Genomic DNA, 5,618 nt, shown 5'->3' on the forward strand with positions numbered 1-5,618 from the left:
CATTCCGCATCATTTATTTAAGTACTTTTGTTTTATAAATTTTAAACAGAATTGGTACTCGAAGATTACTCATTAATTAAGCTTAGCTGATTAATAATCAACGGATATTTAAAAAAAAAATCCGGAAGTATTCTGGACTTTTTGGATCTAACAATCTTACGCGTGCGCATTACATTTACTCTAATTCACGGGAGGCTCTTTAGTTTATGTTTCAACAATATCACATTTGCATGGATACACTAGAAAACGATAAATAGACCTTAATTACTGACAGTGTACTTTCAAATTCAGCGTATTTGTATATCGACACTTTCAATATGCTTGTTTAATCTTATTGTGTTTCCTAGACATTGATAAGTTCAAAAACACAGAGAGGAACACTACTACTATTCCATCTTGTAACCAAAATTGCAAAAGTGATCCACCGAGCACGAAACCATTAATGGTTGGAATCAATGGCATTTGTGATAATGCTGAATACGCTATATACACATCGACTGGAAGTTAGTCAGCGATCAAGAACTGGACAAGGGAATGATGTTTGAAGTCAGATAAGGGTTATCTCATTATTTCAATAATAAAATCAATGTCACTGCTCAATTTGCTTTTTTCAACAGTTGATATGTGAATCTACGAAAATTATGGAAATGATATATTTTGTCATGCTGATCATGTAATTCTTGTAATTGTCATTAATGCAACGTTTATCGTAAATGAGAAGACATGTTGTACTCGACTTAAATTATACTCAAACTGACCAGGAAAAAAAAACAAACTTGAATGTCGTTGATAAACGTCAAACCACAATGCATAGTCCTCTTGTCGAAAAAGTTGTAATATTGTTTATGTTTTAAGAATACGTAATACATGTATAGATTATTGTGTCTGAACTTTCTTATAACCCCAATTTTGACAATTTGATAACGTCTTTGAATTTCATAGCTAACGTTTAATTGAAAATTTCATTATATAGATCTAGATTAATACAAATTTAAAAAAAAATATCTTTCTTTCGCCAACCGATTTTACACCATCGAGACTAAAACACTCCAGGTTAAAATATATCGGGAGATAATATAAAAAAGCGACCAAAATCACTTATGCTAGCAAAACGCATAATATTATCGCTACTCTAATTATTTATACTTTGTTGAATAATTCATCAAAGTTAATTTTTATTTAACAATCGTAAAATGTATGAGGATAATTCCAGAACAAATATCATTCAATCTACTTTGGTTAAAATTCGTGTAGACATCTTACTGAAACCACACCGACACGTTAAATATCAGTGAACCGTAGAGTGAAATAAAGGGTAAGTCAGCGATTTCATTGACTTAAAGAGTATACTCAAAATGACATGGATACACTTGAATTAGGACCTTAGGTAATAAAGGTAATTTATGTGTCAACTGCACTCAATATAAAAAAATAAAATGATCCTGAATTGTGTGTGTGTGTTTGTGTGTGTGTGTGTGGGGGGGGGGGGGGTGGGGGGGTGTTATGTGTGGAGTATTAGACATTGAAGGTCGAAACAGCCCAGTAGCCTATTGTAAATACCGATATTCGTATATTTAACGACAGGAGTTACATCACAGAAAAGTCTTTAGAAATCCAAATAAGCAATGATTACCATACGCTGAGGGACCTAGTATTACTCAAAATCATATTGCAGATTCGGCCATTGACAGCAGACAAAAGATTGCCTTCTGAATGGAACTAACAAAAATTCAACACTGTCCAATACACATGATATTAAAAGATGAAGCTTATTGAAGGCGATAATATCAAAGAAAAAAGTTCATAATAGTATAACCCATGGAGGTAGAACACCAGTCAGGAGTTCCATAATTTTTTTTATACACAGCAAGATAAAAGATGAACCATATAGCATTTAATCATACGATTGATTACAAAAATTCAAGAATTGTCAAAATAGACACGGAATGGAAAGAATAATCCCCAACGCATGAAAACAGATAGAAATGTAGAGTGACGGCATATGAATTTCAGAATACTGATTTGATTTGTTGTAAAAAAAAAAACTGAATTTACACTCACAAATATTGTCAATAAAAAAAAATGATTCGCATTTTCTTGATATATCTTAAACGAATTTCTTTAAACTTCTTTGAAGGACAAGTTTGAATAAATCATCAATTATATTTACCAGTTGCTGAAAAGTAGTCAAATGTCATAAAGCGATGACTGCATTTACCGAAAATCAATGAGAGAAGTTCTAATCATCAGAATGGTTACTGAATTGCATGGCGCTGTCCTTCAGTTTCCTTTTCACGACTTTAACAATTCAATTACAATGTCATGTATCTGACAGTTATAATCATTTTTTTCAGGAAATAAATTGAACCAAATTTTAAATCATAAGTAGAAATCTACATTCGATGCTTATTTCATTAATTCCTGATTAACGTCCTTCATTCACCACGGAACAAGGAAGTGTAATTTCAAATTACAAATTCTGTACCAAATAATTCGGAAACTGGGAATTTAATGTTCAGTTTTAGCGTGCTAAAATGAGATATACAGGGGTTATATGCTATTTATTTTTGACTTTTCTATGGAATATTGAAGTCATATATGCAACCCTTTGTAGGGGGTAAGTAAACACAAATGAAAACTATGCGTGAAAGGGTGCTTGGTAAATTGTTGATGTTTTACACGATTTATTTATATCATTGTTGCAGTATAAATGGAACATTTTGCTGTACCGGGTACCGTTGGAGCAAAATAGAAAACAATTGTATACGTAAGTGCGATAGCTATAATAATGATATTGATATAATTTTAAATTTTAAGTTTAAAAAAGCTCATTTTGACCAAACATACACTATTCCATTTTCATAGCCTGTACATCAGGTTATAAAGGAATAAACTGTGAAACAAAGTGTATCTACCCTCTATTCGGCAAAGACTGCCAGTCAGTTTGTAACTGCACAAAGGAACACTGTGATCATGTGGATGGTTGTAGAAATTCATCAGGGAAAACTATTGAGAACGATTGTAGTGGGTATGTAGTTAGATGTCACGTTAAAAACCTTATTAATCAATCATATGTAAAAGCCCGCTTACAATAACGATTTTTAACATTGCTATGGAAGGAAAAATGGAAGTTATTGTTGTCAAGGATACATGTGGAATAAAGAGAAGACGAAATGCATAGGTAGGTAAGCTTATCATAGATCCGTTGTTTAGTTTTTATAATGTACATTTCTAATATATTTTTTTTTTAATGTTTGCCCTTTATCTATATCACTATAACCTATGTTAGGGATATTATTGTGAAAACTGTATATATAGAAATATTTACGTAGGTCAAGTGAACTGTTGAAAGATATTTTCTCATATTACCGATTTCCATTAATAAAGTTTATATACTATTTCATAACTTAGCCTGTGAAATTGGATATTTTGGAATGGACTGTGACGTCACGTGTCCCTTTCCTTCATATGGACATGAATGTCAGTTGAGATGCACCTGTGAAGAAACTGATTGTGATTTTGTTAACGGCTGCAGAAGATCACTAAACGGTAATTTTCTGCGAAAAAAAAAATAAATTATAATTTAATTTTTTTTTTATTTATTTCAATCGTTAGCATTTCTTAATTCTATAACAAAATATTATTAAAACGAACCGTTTATAATGTCGAAAAGATGATACATAGAACGATTTTCTGATAATTTATTAAACTTACCGGAACCTGTATATTGAAAATTTCTTAACAAAATTCTGTTTTTATAAAAGAAATAAAATAAGAATAATTACAAACTTTTTTTTTATTATCTATGCTGTGTAACATACCAGTTAAAGGTGAAGACACTAAAAATATATATCAATATTAATTTTGAATTTCTAAACATTTTTACATGTAGTCTCCTCAGTAGTCTATAACAGCAGGATTGTCGACGTCACAGCCACAAGTTTCAACGGAAATATCACAAACATTAAAGGTAACTGTATAATTTAGTTTTCCTATGTGTTTAGCGTTACTGTAATTTCATTTCTTTTTTAACTTTCGAGCGCTTATATATCATTTGGAAAACTGATGTTCAAACAGTTATGCTCTTATCGTACAAACACATTATCCTGAGAAACATTATTGAACATATATGTAGCTATTTCGAATGGCATGCAAAAGTGAATATGACTATAAGGATTGTATTATCAAATTTTAGTCATCATCTTGATAATTGAACATAACTGAACATATAAGAACACTTTTGAACGTTTAACATCATCAATAGAATCATATTTTCAATGACGTCTGTATACATTTGGAAGTTCACTATTTGTTTTAGTATTTCCGGAAAATGATGTACAATGGTAAAAATTGATCTATTATAAACCTATTTCCTTGCTGATACCAAGTCTATTGTACCCCAAAACAGTAGATTTATCATGATTAAGCACGTGATTAAAGGCTTACATGAGGTGTCTTGTATAGTAAATAACGTAATGCAAGGCGCAATGCGTGGGCTGATCGTAATATTTGCCGGATGTATCATATGGACACAACTGTGATCTGCCGAAGCCGAACACAAAAAGCTGCTGTTAAATAATCTCAGTGAGTAATCACAATAAAAAAGTATCAAAGTTGTTTAACGGCTTACGTTATCTATTGAAGAAATGGTAAAGTTATAAGAAGTAACTTTACATAGCATTTTACAATTGCAACAACTTTAACCTCCTGCTACTTTTCAAGAAGTTAAGGATTATCCCTTTTTTTTATTGTGATCAAACGCAAAGCAAACAAAACAACTCACTACTAATGAATAATTATAAATGAAACTAGTTTGTCATGGTAATGTATGTACATTTTATGTTATAAAAGACTTAAAATGCAAATCTAAATGTTTTTGTTTGTGCACTCGCAACGAAAATTAATTTAAACAAGATATAATACCACTATTTCTTTCATTATTGAATGTTAATGATAATATCGGTATTTTTAATCAATAATAGAATAAATATTTTTATTGAATTTCAATGTTTATCATGGAAGGGGTCTTTGATTTTTTAAAGTAAAAACAAGAGTTATCGTTTGGAATTTACTTTATAGATTCTTTTCGCACAGCTCTCGATGTGGACGATAATAATGCAACTAATAAGATGTGTGATTCAGCGCTCACAAAACGTAACGATTCTGGTGGTTTTCGGAATGCACTTATTGGACTTGCAATAGTGGCTTTTTTGATAACATTTATATATCTATACACATATCTATTAGAAAAACACCCAACACGCCCTTTAACAGTTAATGTTTCCGTATGATTCGTTAAAGTGGCATAAAATATTAACAAAATTTATATGTTTGGCAAATGTGTAAACACTTATTGTACTGATATTAAATTGGATCAACTTACTTTTATTCAATGTTTTCAAAAATAACAAAATGTTACATGCCTCATAATTTAATTTCAAGAGATTTTAAAATTCCATTTCGCATCATTTATTTTTCTCATGCGAACTTCCTTTTGAAGTAAGTCAGATTCATTGTAATTTTTTTTATTATAACATGATTGAAATGCATCCAATAAAGAAATGTGTATAAATTGAAAACAATATAAAATTGCTTTTCAGCTGATACATACATATCAG

General features: G+C 30.5%; 1 long non-coding RNA gene across 2 annotated transcripts; it reads left to right on the forward strand.

Annotated features, from left to right (window-relative positions):
* Positions 1–2,885: 2,885 nt before the first annotated feature.
* Positions 2,886–5,299, forward strand: LOC136272391 (uncharacterized). 2 transcript variants are annotated; one of them, XR_010710391.1, is made up of 5 exons: positions 2,886–3,028; positions 3,120–3,181; positions 3,412–3,549; positions 3,893–3,970; positions 5,080–5,299. It is a non-coding gene; the product is annotated as an uncharacterized lncRNA (long non-coding RNA). The 2 variants fall into 2 exon arrangements; XR_010710392.1 differs by having other exon boundaries at positions 5,095–5,299.
* Positions 5,300–5,618: the final 319 nt, after the last annotated feature.

Source organism: Magallana gigas, chromosome 10, assembly GCF_963853765.1.
Source record: "Magallana gigas chromosome 10, xbMagGiga1.1, whole genome shotgun sequence".
NCBI lineage: Eukaryota > Metazoa > Mollusca > Bivalvia > Ostreida > Ostreidae > Magallana > Magallana gigas.